The sequence below is a fragment of the Agelaius tricolor genome, unplaced genomic scaffold (assembly GCF_023055355.1).
Source record: "Agelaius tricolor isolate 1412-34295 unplaced genomic scaffold, bAgeTri1.0.p SCAF_8, whole genome shotgun sequence".
In the NCBI taxonomy this organism is placed as follows: Eukaryota; Metazoa; Chordata; class Aves; order Passeriformes; family Icteridae; genus Agelaius; species Agelaius tricolor.
In genome coordinates, this window is record NW_027269268.1 from 38,827,295 (window position 1) to 38,847,960 (window position 20,666).

The 20,666-nt window shown below is 37.1% G+C and overlaps 1 long non-coding RNA gene across 1 annotated transcript; it reads right to left on the bottom strand.

Moving 5' to 3' along the window:
• Positions 1–1,202: 1,202 nt before the first annotated feature.
• On the bottom strand, positions 1,203–15,552 carry LOC139592484 (uncharacterized). Its single transcript, XR_011680016.1, has 2 exons — positions 7,241–15,552; positions 1,203–3,788 (listed from the first exon to the last, which is right to left on the bottom strand). It is a non-coding gene; the product is annotated as an uncharacterized lncRNA (long non-coding RNA).
• Positions 15,553–20,666: the final 5,114 nt, after the last annotated feature.

Sequence of the window (20,666 nt, forward strand, 5' to 3'; positions counted from 1 at the left end):
GAGAAAGAACAGACATTCTAAAGGAATTTAAATTTTAACCTCTGCTGTTGTGCTGGTATTATGGTTGATGGAAAGTTGCACTTGAGCATGCTCACTGCAGAAGTACTTTTTGAATAAACAGAACTTTTGTATGAAAATAGATGCTTTCCCCAGGAGGAGAGACTGACCTACAAAGGACAGCTAAAGAATGAGGCACACACCTTTTCCTGGAAAAGTTACAGCAGTGTTTCCAGACTTTGACCAAAGTATTTAGATTATTATATTCTCTTAATCCTTGTGTAAAATCCAACATTTTAGTTATGGCTACAGGTAAAAACTGAATTCATAGATTCACTGGAAAACTTGAGAATGAAATATAAGAATGCATATACATCATCAGAAACTAGGTAGCAATGAATTTAGCCAGAAGGGACTGCTGTGCACTATTTTTTCTGCTGCATACATTGCTCAGAGAGGGAGTTGGAGGGCAGATCAGATTTGGCAGTGAAAGGCTGGAAATGCTCTCAAGTGCTGAAGCTATCCATCATGAGGATAAAGTCCTGGGTATGTTGTATCAGTACTGACTTATTAAATGGCTCCACACTATGAAATTGGCTCCAGCAGAAGCTTGCTTCAGTACAAATGTATAGAGAAGTCAGCTAAACCTTTCCAGATACCTCAGGGCTTGTTCATCTTGTTAGATGAGCAAGAAAATTTAGCACTTCCCTGAAGTTGAATGGGCTCTGACCCAGTAAATTATCTTGGATCCAAAAGCCATTTGAATATTGAATTTGGGCTATGCTTAAATTCATAGTCTTATTGCCTTATCTGCTTTCCCACCAGAAATTTTTCTGGGAATTTTTCTTACTGTTCTTGAAGTCAGCCGTGTCCATTGTGCATTCTTTCATTGAAAAGACAGAAAACATTTCTGTGTGTCTTTACAAATAGCAGGAATTTGTCCCTTGGGAAGAACTGTTGTAATGACTTTAAAGATACCAAATCTAGAAGCTGAAATTACTCTAAATTCTACTTAGAAATCATGGAATGGCACTGTTGATATTGTAAAGATAAGTGAAATTGGCTATTTTCTGTAGTGGCCCCCTTTTGCAATTTAAACTGAATAAGCAATAATTAATCCTTACTGAATATAAGAAAAGACTTCAGTATGTTTTCAGAAAAAAAAATTATCAGGTGATGTTTGTCTGTCTTATACAACTTAAAACTGACAAGTCATAGACTAGAGCATCCTTCTAGCTGACAGTAAGTGGTATTTATGTTCCTCTGAGAGGAGATTAATCTAGATCATTTCCTGGGGTCTCTTTTAGTTCTTCATGTTCACAGTTCCTAGATGCTGACAGCAAGGGAACATTGAATCAGTTCAACATGAAGCTAAGTAAAAAACACGATTTTTTTGCGATGCATAATTAAACTCGATCATGTATTGCTCCAAGATATCATTGCAGACAGATGGCAAACAAGAACCCAAAAAGTCTTAAAATTTTATATATCCCTTCCCAGTATTTACTGTTGTACTAGAAGTGGGAATTATAGAAGGGATATAAACATTCATACTTCTGCTGGCTGTCAGATGGGAAGATGAAATAAAATTGGTTAGTGTCAAATTTTCTTATTTTAGAAAATCATACATTGTTGTATATGAGACGAACGGTCAAGGCCTGTGCGCTAAATTCTGCACTCTTTAATTGACTAATGGCTTTTGCCTGGAAAAAAGCCTATGGAATTCAGTTATGTCTTTTCTATGTAAGTCTTTTTTCATGCAGTGCTGTGCACGGCAAATTAATAAGAGGCATTAATAACGACAATGCAAGTCCTAAAAGATTAACTGTTTTCATGGGTAGGAAGCTATATCTCTTGTTTATCATTAACCAGCAAACAGCATCTCCTGTTCAGTATTCTATTCACCATGGAATAGTTTGACATGTCTTTAAACAGAGGTTTTAGTGGTTTAGGTTTAGAAGATTGTGTTGCTGAACAGACATACAGCTGGCTGACTGGCTGTACTTCAAGCACTAGTGGAGTTAGAGCACTGCTTTAGGGAAGTAAATAATAAAAAAGTACTAACTTTTAAGATTAGTCTTGTTTGTGATAGAATGAAGAGCATGTTTCCATAAGTTTAAGAAGACAGAGATTTGTATTGCTCTGATACTAAAGCAGAACTAGCATTCATAGAAGATCTAAAAATTTTTTTTCTGTGATGAATGCTTTGAAAAATCAGTTCAGAATGTTGCTAATTTACATTACTGGAATGAACAAATTTAGAGGTGATTTGTATGTACGCTATTCATAGCACATCTGAGTGCTGCATATGCTGAGCACCAAATTCCACCAAAAACATCAGTGCATTGCTTCTCAATGAGACTCTGCATTAAGGAAAACACACGTTGCTGAGAGCAGGATTATTGTTGTTGAGAGAAAATGTACAGGCAAACTGGATGGGCAAAGAATAGATTTTCAACCCAGGGCTTATTGGAAAGGAAAAAGGAGTCAGCCGTTTCTTAATATGCTACATTGTAACAGAATATACAATCTATATTCTACTTAAATAACTTTTCTGAAGTGTGTAATAATTTTGATGACTTTAATGTGTTGCCAGTGTTTAACTTAATTGGTATAATCTATTTAAATCCTTTAGAGCTATTTCATCAACTTAGTGACTATTCCATGAATCACTCAGGGAATGTGTGAAAGTACACCTAGGCTCTGGAGGAGAAAACTTCCACTGTAATGTCAGAAATTCTCTTTGTATATTGGCAACTGTTTCTGACTCTAAACAAAGTCCTTTTTGTTTTTGTTTTTTTTTCCAATATCACATTTTATTTGGATTTCTTTTTTTAATTATTATTTTCTTGTAGGTAACCTAAAAGCAGTAGAAAGGCAATGAGATCTGTTGCAAGAATGACATATACCTCGTTGTGTATATGATGTCAAATACCAAAATTGGGTTAGAAAGCAGAAAAATGCTCTGAAAGGCTCTAAACAGGTAACAATAGAGATATTTTTTAAGTGGACGAAAAGCAGAAGTTTGTGTTGATCTTTTATGCTTCTCTAGGAGTACTCCAGCTATAGAAAAGAGTGGCTCAGCTTCAATGGTTATTAGCCCAGAGAGAGCTGTCTCTCCTTGACTCCCTTGAAAAACCCACTGCAGAGTCAGTAACAGTAGTTGCTGGTGTTTTTGTTTATAATTTGGCCACCCAAATGGCTTTGGTTTTAAATTATTTTATAGAGTTTGGGATTTTTTTTTTCTCAGAAACATTCCCTTCTGGTTTGAGGTTGGTTGAGAGAAAAGAGGAAAACACTGTGCACATACACATACTGAAGTGCACAGGTCTCTATGAAACCACACCCAGCAACAGCTTCTATAGCTTTCTGTCTGTGGCATCTCTCCTAGATGCACCAGCATAGCATGAAATTATCTTTCACAAGTAGAGCAACTGGTTACTGTGAGAAATGTGGTGAAAGCAGTGTGAGACAAACACCAGAGAAGAAAGGGAAGTTTCAGGAGGGTCAGGAAGAGCATTCAAAGTAAGGAGAAAACAAAGTGTACCTTCAGGGCTGGTAAACATTTTAGCTATTCTAGAAAACACTTTGGCTTCCTGCTGCTTGATTTCTCACCAATGCACAAAATCCCACACTGTCATTGAAGACTGGAGAGTCAGCAAAAGCCTCTTTTCCTTAGCTTGTTCAGGCAGCCACACTTCTGCCCATGGCTCCCAAGCACAGTAGGATTGAACATGCTCCACTTCCCATATGGGTGCTGAACAGGTGGCTCTGGATCCTGCTTTTGAAACCTGCTCAAAGAGAAATGCGACAGAAAGGAGACTTGTTTTAGTAGCTGGCAGTGCAGAAGAACTGAAAGAATTGCCAATTATTATTAGCTATTTTAATCATAAAAGTTCCCTATAGCAATCACCAGTCTTCTGGCTAGAATGATCCCTGTGTGATGGGTTTGGTTCATTTGTCTACACCTCCATGCACTAACCAAGTGCTGTGCTATGTTCAGCAGTGTTTACAAAGCACTGGGACTCTGGGATGAATGTAGCCAGAAAAATCTAATGGGTATTTCTAAAAGAACCAAGCATTTCTTATTTAAATTGATGTGTTCAGTGCTTTGAAGTCCCTTGAGAACACGACTATGATAAATGCATCATCATTGGGTTGTGAGGCACCTTTAACAACTGCAGCAGGAATCCACACAACTTAAACTGAGATTTTCTAAGCTCACTTGGCAAAGTTTAGGTCTGGTGTAGCTAGTGTCTGTATTTACATTCAAATACAAATATTTTTTGGCTTTGTATGTCTTACTTGCTGGTGCTTACTAAAAAAAATTATATATTTAAAGAACTTGTTTCTGTTGATCATCTGTAGGCAAATAAGGGTTTTTTTGTAGACATATGAAGTTAAAAATAATAAGATTCACAGCATTGTACAGGACCTGATGCCAGGTAGTTTCATTGTTGGAGTTATATGAGTATATTAGTACTGATAATTCAGTGCTATTAGATCCACTTGCATAAAGAGCCATTAGTACTAAGAAGTAATAATTAAAGTACTCAACACCTCAATTATTTTTTATTAGGAGAGGAGAAATAAAAATACATCATTCCTGTAGATGCTAAGAGGTTAATGCTTGTAGTAGGGCAGCTCTGCACAGCTTTCTGAAAAGAGAGGGAAAATTTCTCCCTAGAGGGAACAGGAAAACTCTCTAATAATTCTATTCTTTAAATTTGCTGATGGTTATGCATAGTTAATGAAGTTAAATCAGTAAGAATTTTCCTTCTATTCAGATGAAATAAAGCTCTTAATAAAATAAGTCCATGACATATTGCTGGCTGAAAAATGTCCAAGAGATTTAGAACCATCTTCCCACATGTAGTAGGATTTAATAGCTTGTTTCTAAGCATCTTTTTCTTATTCATTATTTCCAAAATCCGCTCTTTTTAACAAAAAAAAAAAAAAAATTGAAATTGTATTTGAGGTCAAAATTATAAGGAGTATTTTTTTTTTTTGCATAAAGACATAAAGTTAGAAGAGCCATTTTCCATACAGAATTTAATAACTATTCCAGGAATATAGGAATCTTTACCCAAAAAAATGCTTAAAATGTCTTAGTTAATTATACGCTCTTGTATTTAATAATATAACTGACTAACATCCTGATTTTCAATAAGGGAAAGAAAAGAAGGCCAGAAACTACAGGCCTGTCAGCCTCAATTCAGAGCCCAGTGAAATCATGAAAAAAATTATTCAGAGAGGTATTGAAAAAATCTCTAGGACAAAGCAGTCATTTGTCACACCCTACAGGGCTTCATGAGGGGAAAGTTCTGCTTGTCCAACTTAATTTCCCTCTATGACAGGGTAACCCACCTAGCTGATCTGGGAACTCCAGTAGATACAATCTTTTTGAATTTCAGCAAAGCTGTTGATGCTGTGTCTCACAGTGTCCTTGTGGACAGAATGTCCATCCCACAGCTGAATAACTGTGTTAGGCACTGGGTGAGCAACTGGCTCAAGGGTCTGGCACAGAGAGTTACAGGAAATGGGGTGACATCAGCTGGTGTCTGGTCACCAGTGGGGTCCCACAGGGCTCCATCCTCAGCCTGGCACTCCTCGACATCTTCATTGACAACTTGTTCATAGGACTCAAAGGAATACCAAGTAAGTTTGCTGATGACACTAAATTGGGAAGCACTGTTCACTCCCTCAAGGGCACAAGGGCCCTGCAGAGAGACCTGGACAAATTAGAGAGATGGGCAATCACCAACCTTGTGAAGCTTAACAAGGTCGAGTGCCGGATTCTGCACACAGGATGGAGCAACCCTGGCTGTGTGTATAGAATGGGGAAGGACAGGCTAGAAAGCAGTGCCACAGAAAGGGACCTGAGGGTCCTGGTCAAGGACAAGTGAACATGAGCCAGCAGTGCCCTGGCAGCCAGAGGGCCATGGGTGTGTCCTGGAGGGCATTGGTCACAGCATCACCAACCAGGCAAGGGAGGGGATTGTCCTGCTCTACTCTGTACTGGGGCAGCCTCACCTTGAATATTGCGCACAGTTTTGTGTGCCACAATGTGAAAGACATTAAGCTGTTCAGGAGCATCCAAAGAAGGGCAACCAGGATGGTGGGAGGGTCTGGAGGGAAAGACTTATGAGTGGCTGAGATCACCTGGTTTCTTCAGCCTGAAGAAGAGAAGGCTGAGGAGAGATCTCATTGCAGTCTGCAACTTCCTCATGAAAAGAAGATGAGGGGCAGGAACTGTACTCTTCACTCGTGATAAGTGACAGGACTCAAGGAAATTGCATAGAGCTGAGTCAAGGAAGGTTTAGGTTGAATGTTAGGAAAAAGTCCAGAGGGTGGTTGGGTACTGGAAACAACACTGTCAGTCTTAGTGCTGTGGCCACCCAGAGAAGTGGTCATAGCACCAAGGGTGACAGAGTTCAATAAATGTTTGGACAATGCTCCCAGGCACATGGTGTGACTCTTGGGGATGGTTCTGTGCAGGGCCAGGAGTTGGAATTGATGACCCTTGTGTGTCCCTTCCAATGCAGCATATTCTATGATTCTGTGTCTATAAATTATATATCATGTGCTTTTTTTTCTAATTTGAAGTTCCACAATGTATCCAAGTTGTCATCTATTTTAAACTAAGGCAACTTGTGCTTTAATACTTTCAGAAATCTTGCTAGTTGACTATGTCAAACTATTGAAAGAATTGGCAGAATAAGTGGAGATAATGATCACTATAAATGACCTTGAACTGTGAAGTCATAAATAGACCATAAATGCCATTTTCAAAATATGACATGAAGTTTTATTCTCATTATACAGTATGCATGTAACTCCCAGAAGTAATTCAAGCAGAGATGATACATTCCCAGACTCTACCAGCTTTACCATAAGAACAGAAAGGGAAGTGAATTATTCAGTTATAATATCTTAATAAGATACATTAGACAGATACATAGACATCAGACAAACTGATTTATATGTGGAAAACTTAAAATGCTGACTTGTTCCACTTATCACTTGAACTGCCACGCTTTATATTTTCACATAATCTGGTAACATTTTCAGTAATACCTACTGAATCTTTTTAATTGCTATATGGAAGAAAAACAAAAATGTTACTTCAGAAAGAACTGGTGCAGCACTATGCTTTGATTCAAGTTCAAGGCTTTACATCTAGGAAAAATGAAATTTGTCTAATGACCATGTAATTGGACTTTGTTCGGGTAACAAACAATACCTGCCGGGAAAATGCTGTCAGTATCCTAGTGATGTATGGTACACAAGAACATCCCTTCCTGGCTCCTTTTTGAAGCCCTCAGAAGAGCCATAAAGGGTAAACATTTTCTTTCACTTTTGCTGGTAGGTGTGTACAACGTTGGTCCAGTGAATATTTCCAGGCTTTTTTCTTGCTTGTCCTAAAATGTAAGGAGAAATAGAGGTGCTGAATTGCTTGGAACCAACTGCACAAAATATGAAGGGGCTCCAACAGAGGGGTGTGAGGAAGGCTGCATGTGAATATAACATGAGCAGGAATAGGAGAAAGGGAAATTACACTTGTTTTCTTTCTGGAGAGCAACTGTGGGAAGGCAGATAATTCAGGTGCAGTCTATAGAAGTCATTTAACAGAAACGAACAAAAAAATTCTGGGTTTTGATTTCTTGGTTCCTCAAAAGTTACTGAAAGCTGTGGGAAGCACATTATTGCAATTTTATGTATTTGATTCGTGCAGAAATGGCCACACATTCTTTAGCAATTTATTTCTTGTATCTCTCCCTGAACACTAGTGGAATAAATAACTTTCTTTCAAATATATTTTATATCCTTCAAATATATTCAAGTCAATTAATGACTTCCTGCTCTCAGTATATACAAATAAAAACTCAATGACAATTATAAGTATGAATTGGCTCAAATACTAATGTAATTTTAATTTGAAATGTGACTTTCGGCACCCAGTAACTTGTTTCCTTGCCAACAGTAACTATGATCTCTTGCTTACAGCTTGTGTGTATGTGTATAGAAATACAAGTATTCAGTAACAAAGCAATAAAGAAATCAAAATGGATAGACAGATCAAATTATACTCCACTCTGAACATAGCTGAAGCAATTTGCTCTTTTGCAGCAGGCTTTGATTATAACTCTAATTCCTTCTTCACATATTCTTCCTATATTAATGTGTCAATTCAAGTACTCTTTACTCTTGTCCTACATTTGATTAAAAAAGAAAAAAAAATCACATCTGGGCTATATAATTTTAGAATAGGCTCCGTTAGTCATGGTGACCTTGATTGACCTTATTTTTTTGTTTTAGAAATGTGCATATCACATAGTCAAATGAGCTAAAGACCCATTTTCTAAGAGAACTTAGAAATGAGAACGTAACATTAGTGAAAAGAGAGTGAGCCTGATCTGAAATCAGTGTGTAACATTCAATCATGCAAGAGGGTAGGGGGAACAGGAGGCATGCATAATCCAGAAGATGTGGTTAGTGGCATGCAATATTCAAAAACATCTCTGCAAGCAGTATGGATACAGTATCTTCCCTTACCACACTTCCCCTTACCTTGCAATGTATAGGAAAGGATGTGCAGCTCAGTGTAGTGATCAGGCTGTGTATAGGGGAGAATTAATGTAGGCAAATTGTGATCCAAACCTGCACAACTGCTCTGCTCCAACATGGTAAGAGTTGCCCTGGGACATAGCCTGCTATGCCCTTATAATTCCTGATTTAGACACCTGAAGTCCTGAGCTTCCCATTCTAGGATGCTAATGATCATAATACTTTTTTATACAAATTCAAATAATTGCTTTCACCATCCTCAGAAAATAAATACTATCCACATGTGTGAAGGTGGGGAGGCACATCTTCAAAAGCTGTAAAGATTTTATCTGTGGATGTTTATAGGGGAATGGTTTTGTTTTCCTCCTCTAAAGAGTCTAAATAGACTTACATGGCTTACAAAGAAGAAGTGCAAACAAGTCCAAAACAGATGTCAGGTCCCAGTTTCCCCAAACATTGAGCTTCTGTTATTCATTGCTGTAGTGTGTGCATTCCTGTGAGATTTAGGCCTCCAAAACATATTTCTTAACTCATGAGCCTTTCATGCACTGAAAAAGTTCTGCCCTTTTCCATTTTTGAATAACTTCAACCTTAGCAAGAAATTAGTTCATTAATAAATGAAGAGGAACGAATTAATTATGAATTGAAAATGAAAAAGATTGAGATTCTCTGAAAAATTTTTTGTCATATGTGCATGCACAAACTAGAAATAAGAAAAGGTCATACAGAAATAATTTCAGGAGAGGACAACGGAGCAAGTTAGGAAACACTTGAAGAAGCAGAGCCTGGGGGACTTACTGCTCTGGAGAATTTATGGCATTCTGTTGTGTTCAGGGTGAACACTTAACCTGTCACTTGCTTGAAAATGGGAGAAAAACACCTGTTTGTACTGATAAGTAAATTGGGAGTAGAGAAGAAAGGGATTGAGGTAGCAAGACAGTCACAACCCTTCCACACATTTAACTTCTGCATCTAGAAGCATAAGAGAATCATAGCAAAAGCCATCTCTCTAAATATATAAAAACATTTTGAGCAGGAATTGTCATGATTCTTATAAAAGTTGTTTTTTATTAGGCATGTATTTAATTGTTCTTTTAAAAGTACAGTAGAAAATCAGTGACTGCACAGACTGCAGCAGATAAAAATAAATATCTTTGGATTTAATTTCACAGTTTTATCTCATTCTATGAAATCGGTTGGCAAAAATTAATTCACACTGACTTGAAAAAAAAAAAAGCTGAAGGACTACCAGATGTATTAAAAATAACAATATCTCAAACAATGTAGTTGTTTAATGACCTGTTTTTTCTTTTGATGGTAAAACATAACCATGAGTTCCAAACATTCAAAGTAAATGTTAGGGAAAAATTGATTTAGAGTCAAAAGACTAGATACACAGGCAAAAAACCAGTGTCAATATGGAAAGGTATCTGTTAAAATTGCTGAAATAATTTTGTAATTACTATAGACACAGTAAAATATAGCTTATCACTCCCAAGAATGTCCTTAAAAAGGAAAAAAATATGCACAAGGGAATGAAAGAAAACCTGTCCAGAAACATTCGTCTCTATTTTGCAATTTTGTCCTTAGGGTTTGTATTATTTATGATGTTAATTCCACAGGCTTCAGAGACTTTTTTTCCTCAGAAGTGGAATGCCTTGAAAAAATATCTTTGGAGGAAACTGTGAAGTTTCCCTCCTCCAAACCATCTCAGTCAAAGATTTCATCATGAAATCTGTCCTTACGTGGTTACAGATGAATCAGGCTTTGCTGGAGAGTGAATTACCAGATACATAATCAGCTTAAGGTGAAGAAGAGCAACAGAAATAGATAGAGTGACATATGGGAAAAGATAAAATGGCGTTAAAAATGCATAGCTTGGCTTCAGAAATGACTTCATCTGTGATGGGCTTTGACGATAGTTTGCAGCTATTGGGAAAAGTGTGAAATAAAAAGAAGAAAAAAAAATTGTGTGAAACTTAGAGTATTTTTGTTTACACCAAGATTGAATTCAGCCATATGTTTTCTGTAGAGGTGGCTGTACATTCCTTTCAGCCTATATCCATTAGATTTTTCAACAGTTTGTGCTTTGTGAATAAAAAGGGTATACAGTCCTAATATTTCACTAGCTCTTTGCCATCCATATCTCTGCCCAGATCACATTTTAATAGGACGTGGAAGATTGTTATATTCATCCAACAGATAGGAAGGCTTCCAGTGTGACTGCAGGAGGTATCCTAACACAGGATTGTACAACACCTGCAGAGTCCAGTGGAAATCTATGCCAAGACTGTGAACCATGGTATACTGGAAGGACCTGAATTGCCTAAATTGGCTTGTGAAACTTTACACCAGAAGGGTGTGGCAGGGCAGGGAATTGAACCTGCTTGACTCCTCACTTCCCATGTGGATGTCACTGTGTCATACTTCTTCCCTCTCTTTGGTTAGACATGTGGTTTTATTTGGGGCTTGGCATGATGGGAAATACTGGTGTGGTATGGAAGCAATCCTGTGCTATGAACAGAAATATCACTCAATTTAGCACTTTTACAAACAGGAATAGGTAAGCAGTTAGTCTTAGGTGGTAAGTAATTCTATTCCTATGATGATACCTCATTTTCTCCAGAAGGAACACAGATTTTTTAGTACCTGTAAATCTGTTCATTTCACTGTGAATGCTGTACTAAACCACTTGAAGCTGTGGTCAAAACCAAATTAGTTTCAAATAATGTCTGCAATGCGGCCAAAACCCTCCTGCAGCTTTACCTTCAGGCTTCCCTTCTTCCTGCTGCTTCCTCTCAATTCCTCTTATAATTTTGTTGGTATGTGAAGCTGGTTGTTGTTTTTTCTCAGTCAGGCCAGGTGGTCACCTTTCCATTGTGGCAGTTTTAGTTAAGGGTTGGCTTCCTGCTAGCTGGATGTCTTTTCCCATTAGTTGGCTTTTGCTTGTTAATGATTGAGCTGCTGCTTCATGTTTACCACTTTCTTTTCACAGCTCTCATCTCGTTTCTCCAGTTGACATGTCAGTAGACTCCCTGACAGCATCAAGTATCCCCTTGTGTTGCCTCTCCTCATCTTGCTGCTTCTGCTCTTTCTGCGCCTTGCATTCTGGTTCTTGTTCAATGGGTTTATTCTTTGGAACAAAAGTCTGCATATCCTTGCTGCTTAAATTTGAGTTTTTATTGAGCTGTTTATGTTCTGCTGTATTTTTGGCCTTAAGATCTAGAATTTTATTAAAGATAGGTGGGCTATTTTTAATTTCTTTTGCATATTTATTGCATGTAGTAAGGTAATGGATAATTCTGGGTATCCCATGGTAGTTAAATTATGTATGTTTTATTTGTGCAAATGCTTTGGACATTTTAGTGTTTCTGTTCCTAACCAGCTCTCTGTGAATTTTATTTGTTAATGGTGTTAACAAAGACTTGAGACTGAACTTTATCATCTGTTTCAGAAATGCAATATAGGTAACATAATTAGGCTTCTTGATAAGGAAGCAAGGTCTGTTTTCAATTTAAATATTTAGGTTAATTGGCATGAAATGTAGATCAGAGACATGGCACAGCGAGACTTTGTTTTTTAAATTTTGATCTTCAGATGTCAATATGTATTTTTCTATTGACTGTGCCAATGAACAAATGAATGGTGTGTTTTACAAAATCAGAGTTTAAAGTAGGCTGCTACTAGTGTCAAATCTTTTAGAAAAAGAATTGAAGCCAGAGTATTTACCTCATTGGAGAGCATTAGTCATGCATTAATGGGCTCCTCTAAAATTTTTTATCTGTGTCACACAGTTCCATTTTTGTCAAAAAGGGCTCTCCACCTGCCCTCTGTTTGCAAGGAAGGTGTCCTAAAACTATGACTGCTGCATGTATGCTTATAGTTATTTCTGTTCTGAGGAACAGAATAATTCTTAGGCAACTAATCAGCTTTTGCCTTTGTATGCATTGACCATGTTTGTAAGATGAAATGGTAGCAGCACGAGATAAAATGCCCTGGGATGTAGTGAATTTTTTTTTAAATTTATTTGAATTTCATTAATATTGTATGTGTACTTTATTGTATTGCCACTATTTATAGTAATAATATGACAGCAGTAGCTAATACTGAATTATTATGAAACCCTGGGTTACAAGGACTCTGCAGCAGCACTGTCTCCATTGCTTTCCTGATCACCAGCACATGGCTAAGAGGTTAAAACAATCTGACATCCAAAACCAGTGCAGCTGGAGGGACTTGGATGATAAAGCCATCTTTGATTGTCTGAGCCTCAGTTTTGAGTTAGGCACTAAGCCAAAAGTAACCTTCTGACTTGTGCTAGAAGCCAGGGGTTTTTTATCTTGAGTCAGTGGGTACCAGCCCATGACTTGGACATTGGATAGTTGTGTCCCTCTTACATTTTGTGTCCCTTTTCACAATTCAGACTGCTTGGTTCTTCCCATCCTATGCAGACTAATATGTCAGCTATTCCTTTGTGCTGTTGCAGAGCTTTACCAAGACTCAGGCTCTGTCAGAGCTGTCTGCAGTCATTTGTGTGGGAGGTGTGTGAGGGGACTTACGCATTAACTGTGCTGAAATAATTACCGTATTTGACTTGACTAATAAGTGGTATTTTTTGCAAAAAAAAAATTCTGGACAGGGGATAGAGGAGTATTTTACTCATTAAACTCTGTATTCCAAGAAGATGAAAATATAAAATGCTTTGATGTAAAGAAGCAATTACTTCTAAAAGATGTAGGAAGCACTATTTATGAAATAGGCACCATTTGTTATGATTTTTTGTGCAAAGTTTAAACTCAGAATACTGAAGTCTTTGGAGAATAAAATGTTAAGTAATTCTGCAGTCTAATTTTTTTTTAGATGCTGCAGTTTCCCTGTGTTGCCATGGTAACATACTTTCTGTATAATTGCCAGGCTGCCTTACAGTGATGCAAATAAGTAAAGAAGTTGTCACATGGCATGACCTAAGCTTATATTTGAGTGATGATTTACTGCCCACAGAGCAGCAATAACACCAAAGATATCTGTCACCTGCAGGATAAGGAATTACATGTCGCTGGAGTGCTGCAGAAACAAATGGCAGTGAATGTGAAGTGCTGGGACTTGCTGTTAATCAGGACTACAAGCCCTCCCCCAAGACTGCTCCTGCTGAGATTATTTTTTTCTTATGCTTTACGTGAGTGGAGGATCAGAACTTTTAGGGCTAACACCAGCCCCAAGCATGTTATTTAGGAATTTAATTTGTCTTGGAGATAAAGAAGTCTGGAGCAAAGAGATTTGCAAAGAAAGAGTTATAACTCTTACCAGCAAAATCTGGCCTCTTCTCTGAGAGGAATTATTCCTGGGATCCAAAGAACTCCTCTCAAAAAGGGGTGAAATAAAGGGGAGAATTGTGGAAGGGGTAGGAGGAAGAGGAGTCCAAAAGGGAAAAAAAGGCATTAACAAGTTTTCCTTAGTTTCTGTTTGATGAAGGCAGCACTTACATCTTGCACACTTCAGGATATTTTTGACGTGAACCACGAATCCCAGTTGTTCCTGGGAGTACCCCCTTGCAGGAACCCTTCTCGTGGCCAAGCTTTCTGCCCTCGGTCCTCCCTGTATTGTGATGTGTTACTCCATAAGGAAGAAAGAACTGGGGTGATATCTGGTAATAGCTTAGTGATGAGCCCTGGGCATTTCTGAGAAGCAGTCTGAGAATGCTCATGACCACATTCAGCTCAGGCTAAAAATAATTTTCTTAACATACAAATTTTAATGCACAAAAGTCAGAAAATGAATTAAAACCCCCAAACCAATAAGCCACCACAAAGTGCAGTTCTGCCTCGGCACTGCAAGAATTCCCTACTTGCTCCAAATTGCCCATTGTAAGGACAGAGTAACTAGCTCAGATGTTCTGAATACCATTTGCTCAGAGGTTTACCTCTCTCATTGGACCTCTTTGTTCTTTAGTTAAAGATGGATTCTGCTAAAGCTCCCTCTTTCACTGCCTCAGCACTTCTGCTAGGATTTCTGCTGGGGGATTACCCTATATTGTTGGGGGTTTTAGCAGTTCTTTCTGTAAGAAGTTATTTTGGTCTTTGTTAAAACCATATTGTCCCTAGAGTAAGTTTCTCTCATTGTGCTTAGTAGAGTTTCTTCTTGGTTTTCTTATGCATGGCTGCGAACTTACTTCCTCTCTCGTGAGGCTACTTGAACACCAGTAGTAAGAATGATGATTTCTTATCCCTTGCTACCAGGAGTTAGGTTTAGTTTCTCTTTCCCTCCAAATTTGCCTCTAATTAATTAGATTTGTAGCTACCTCACGCAGATATTTCCACTGTGTTCCTTAATTAGTCTTCCTGGCTTCTGGCTCTTCCTTCAACTATTTTAAGGCTGTAAGAGAACTTCATGTCCCGAGATTAGGAGAAGGATTCATTGCTTATGCACAATAGAGAGTTTGTGACTTCCAACTTTGCATTAGCTTCTTTCTCAGAGACTATGTGGCAAAATAGTAAAAAAAAAAAAATCTGACATCTCTTGCTTTCTGAGAAAAGGTCATGTCATTGCAATATGTATCATTGTAATTGTGAGTTATTATGGATACATCATGACTGTTTTCTTCCATTGAGAACAGATGTAGAATAAAAAAGTAGAAGTGCAAACTGGGGAGCTACTATACATACAATGACAGGATAGATTCAAATAGAAAAGTATGGTAATTGGTAGCTGTATTTCAAATCATGATTGGATTTCAAGAGTCACTTTTTGCTTTCACAGTATGTTTGGTCTTTGTACTGTCCTTTTTGCAGGAAGGGATTATAGATCCAGCTGGAATGGCAGAATACAAAAAACAATGTCTGAGCATATCTGACAGAGAATATTACCTAAGAAAAACTTATACATCCCTCCTATGCAGGAACTATGAAAACATCACAATAAACAATCTGAGCATGCAAGCTCAAGTCCATAGACTTATCACTGACACTCGGGACAGGATAATTCAATTTTTCTTATTCAGGACACACAGCTAATGCAATATCAGATTCTTCCTTTTTTTACTTTTTTAGAACAAGTAAAAAAATGTGTTAATTGTCTGAATGAAAAATGACCATGTCCGTATTAATTCTCTATCAAGCTTGCTTTAAGACTCTGGTTATTTTAATGTAAGAGTTACAAGAAAAAAATAGTCTTTGAAGTTTATGTACATGCCACCATTTAATCAGGAAAATCACTGCAATTCAGACTTGTTCTCATTATAATATTTTACACATCCCATTAAAAAGAATGCGCAAGTTGTTTGAAGGAGGAATGATTTTGTTGTTGTCTCTATAATGGCAGGTTGGTCTACTACTTGTACCCAGTACTAATAAAGATAATAGTCTATAATTGCTATGTTCAATAAAATTCTTGTAAATGGGAACACATAAAATTATTGTGTGAACCTCAGTAAGGTAGATGAAGACTTGCTTATATGTCTGTTGGGGGAAAAAACCGAGTATTTAAAATATAACACAGAACTTTTAAATTGCAAGCTTTCCTTCCCTTTCTGATTATATTCTGTTTTGCCCTTTTTCACATTCTCTCATTTTTGCTGTCTATCTGTTTTTCAAATGAGTCATTGATACCAAGGGAAAATATGAGAGAATTTCAACTTATGCCAGATCTTGTTTCATCCTCCAAACACCAGCAAAGAAATACTCTTCTCTCCCTACTATTTCTGAAATAAAACCCCAAATGAAACAATCCAAATATTATTTATTTTTTTAACTTTTAAAAATCAGCCTTAATTTCTATTAGTCATAGCACTGAAAATAATGAAGGAAAGCATGGATTTCCATCCTGAAAATTGCATCAATATTTTTTTAGATGTCTTTCTATGGTACTTCAGTGTGTGAGATCCACTCTTAGGAGCAGAGCACGCAGACACAAACACACAAAATAATTGTGTGTGTTTATCTCCCACATCACTCTGGTTCTGCCACTTTTATGACATGAATTCAGAACAGAAACCCAGAACCTCAGGAGTTCTTGCCCTGCTGTTCCTATTAAAGTGCTATTTAGTCTTGGGCACATTACAATGACAGCTTGTTTCCATGCTTGTAACCCCTTCTGCACACTGAGCAGGAAACTGTTTCTTACAAAGTCGTCTCCCTGGGGTGTCCTAAGGATTAATTGCTGTAAGTGCAGTTCCTGGAACACATAAAGTTCCCTATAAGTATCCATCATTAAATGTTATATTGCTTCAAGTACTTAACCATATTAGTTTTTCTTACTTAAGTAGCCCCAGAGATATCTGTTTCTATTAATTATTTTTACTATTTTCTATTATTCTATTAAACACAAACTAAATGGCTTTTGCTGTGGGAAAGCAAATTCATCAGGCAGCTGGTTTCTTCTGTATTTAAAGTGTACATACCTCTGTCTTTTTTCATTACTTTATTCACTTATGTTTATCTTTGTCAATAAACTTTTTACTTCAGTGATTTTCTGACTTACTATTTGTATTAGGGGAAGCAGTTTAAAATATTGGAAGTAGATTATTTGTGCAACCCAGTAGCAGACAAATTAAGAAGAAGAAGAGAATCAAAAAGCATCACACATCCTTGCAACTTGCAGAGGTTTCTGTACCAGTTTGAAGAATAAGAAAGGAAGATCTGGCAATGAAGATTTCAGGAAGCTATGACTTGAGCTGGCATGCAAAAAATAGGTAAGTTTTTTAAACCAATTTCATCAGCTTCTAAATAATTTAGCATCCAGTTAAAATTTTTCTTTGAAGGCTGTTCTTAAAACTCACTCCTCATCCACCATTTTTCTATTCCTTTTATTCACTAGAGCTGCTTCCTTTCTTCATGTGTAGTATTACATACACAGACAGAAATTTTCTGTCCTGGACTCCTATAGGCATAGGGTTCAATTTCCTGCATTTTTCTGATTTCCCATTAGCATTCCTAGTGTATGTGCAAAGGTGCCTAAACATTATTAATATATTTTGCAAGACATGGTCAACCTGTCCTCTTGTCTCCACTCTTTCCACTAAAAATGCAGTGACTTTCTCCATTAAGTAAACAGAGTTTAAACAACTCATTTGGTTTAATTTGCAGGAACAAATAGGTAGTGAGACCTAATGTGATGATATAAATTAATTCCTCACCAGCAACAAAGGTACTTAATTCTTTCTGCTTATGTGGTTGCATTCCTATCTTCAGGATTTTCTTTGTTTCATTCTCATTAGCCATGTGTTTAGTAGTGTTAGAAATGTCAGGATAACTCTAAATTTAGGAGTCTTCTCTCTCTCTCCTTATTTAAAATAAATAATTAGATTGATAAATGTTATCAAGAAGCTGGTTAATTACTTAGGTCGTTCATGGCTAGATCAAGATGATCCTGGTTCCTGCTGTATATGAAATGTTCCAACCAAGATGTACTCTGTACCTTCCCTTGCTTAAAAAGCATTTACTAGGGCTGGAAACTAATTAAGGCTGAATTCCACATATGTCTAAGCATGTTCCTTAGCTTGGGGAGATAATGCAGTTCTATTAACTCTACATTCTTTTCTGTAGCCTTAAATTTGAGTACCTTCCATGTTGAATCAGGACAAATTATGAAGATGCTGAAAGGGAAAAAGAAAAGTTAATTTGCTCTAAATGAAAGAAAATACAAAAAACATTTTGATTTTGGGAAATAAATGCACAGAAAAAAAAACCCAGAAAAAAAACACAGGAAAAAACTTTACATATTGCACTTGCCAAGTACCAAAGGGATAGTAAGGACTTATTACCTTCAAATTTAAAATCTGCCATTGATTTTTCTTAGTTCAAAGCCTTGGAGCTGTAATAAATTTCTGAATTACCTTATCTGGCTTCTGATATGTCCTTGGCAGGGACACGTATTTGAGGCAAGTTAAAATCTTAAAATCTATAGGGATTCTGTAAATAAATACCTTGATTATGAATTTAAACTAGTCTATAGTCATGCATCAAAGTATTCATGTCTCAGAATATGAGAAAATTGAGCATATGAAGCTGAAACTGAAATCATAGATGTTTGGTACACCAAAGATCATGACTCACATTTTTTTCTGTACAAGCAGTAATACATTACTATGCAGCCAATGCTCAAGATTCAACAGGAGAACTTCCACACTCCCCAAAAATAATACAAAAATAATTAGATGATTTCAGTAGTTTTTCCCACCCTCTGGAGGGGAAAAATAACACTGGGGGGTTTTGTGCACTCTCTCACTTTTTTTTTCCATCCAAGAGTATCCTGCACTGTAGCAAGGGCAGTCATCATCTGGCTCCCAGCAGTAAAAAATGCAAAGCTGATCTAGTCTGGCAAGAATTGACATTTGGTGAAAATATTGGTGAAAATAGCCAATAGTGTCTCATTTACTACATGCTAAGATGGTTGCACCAGGAAAGTACTGATTACAAGTGTACCAGATGGAAACATTTATGTCCTTCATGCCTCTTGGAAATCTCATGCTTTGCCTGGATCTGACCATTCTCCTCCCACACCAAGAGTCTTAATTGCTCAGAAAAGAGCCTGAAATTAATCTTTCAAATTCATCTGTAATTCTTCCATGGCACCCTAAAAGTTGCACTATATGTACAATTTTACTGCTCTCAGATCACCTTCTATGAGTGTGGATATGGTTTTCATGGGGCAAGCTAGAGGCTGATTAAAAGAGCATGCTTTCACTGTTCTTCAAGAAAATGTTAAGGTACAGTTTTAGTGGCAACTCTTGGATCTCTGGCTAAATTAGGTTTTCCAGTAGGAACCTCTATGGATTCCAAATGTTCATATATATTGGCAGAAGTTATGTGAGATAAAGATTTTGGCATCATGAATTAGAATTGATACATTATTTTTCACTTTAGAGTTTGAGCTTGTGCCCTTATGCAAATTTATTAAAGAATATTCCACTGATTTTGATGGGCACTGTAATACTGCACACATAACAGCATCTGGGACCAGCCAAACCTGGTAAAGACCTGCTATTTCTGAGAAATCAAATTCTGTGAACCATCACCAGCCTTGGCTGGAGTGGTGGAAGAAAGACAATTCAGGTTTCTAATGTTGTGATTATCTGTCCATTGAAAGGAATGTTTTAGTAACAGAAGAAAGTTTAAGATCAGGACAAAACTTGTGATGGCTTACCATTTAAAATACTTTATGCATAAGCTGGGGTCAAAGAAGATGAATTATTTGGATTCTCTCTAATGTAGCTCTCATTTTTTAAGCATTATAAGTTTTGACGTTAGAAACTTCTTTTCCTCTCGTGACTTACTCATCATAGTGGTTCACTAACTGATGACAATGATCATGTATCATCTTTTGGACACTGAGTCATCTGGAAATGTGGATTTCCTGGCTTCTTCTCAAGAGAACAATATACTGAAAAGACCAAATAGAGAAGATGGGAGAATAGTTCTTAACAGTCTATTTCTTAAGATATCAGTAGGAGAGAAATTACGATTACGGATCTTAGGGTTGACCTCCCAAATAGCTTTGTCCTTACAAAATATGAAGTCTGTCTCTGAAACTCTCCCTCTGGGGCAGTAATGACTTGCATTAGGAGTCTGAGATACATCTACCAATAGCCTGATAGCCTTAAAAAGCCCAGTGCACTCAACTGTTTGCATTAACAAGGAAGTGCAGACTGATTACACATGATCACCCATTAGGCTAAATATTCCTAAAAGCAAGCAAAAAACCCCAGGTGGTTGATGCTTTTCAATAAATAATGTAGAAAGATTGTGAACCACTGTGGTTTGGTAATGGTTCAACTATTTACTAAGTTTACTAAAAATGGATGTCATGACACCTTTTGGGCACACAATCCATTCTGAAAAATTTATATTTTTCTGATCCTTTTGCTCTTGAGTGCACTGGAAGGCATCCTATTCTGTGGCTTTTCTTGTCACAATAGATGAAAAAAGCTCTTACTCTTCATGTTTTTTTTACTCAGTCTATTGTCTAAAAATAAGTTTGCTACTTGTATCTTGATATAAAGCTTTCCTCACTTCACAAACGTGGGCCAAATACAGCAAAGATAAACAAAGATAAACAAAGCCAGAAGTGTACACATTCAGATTGAAAAGGAATCCTCTTTCTGCAAG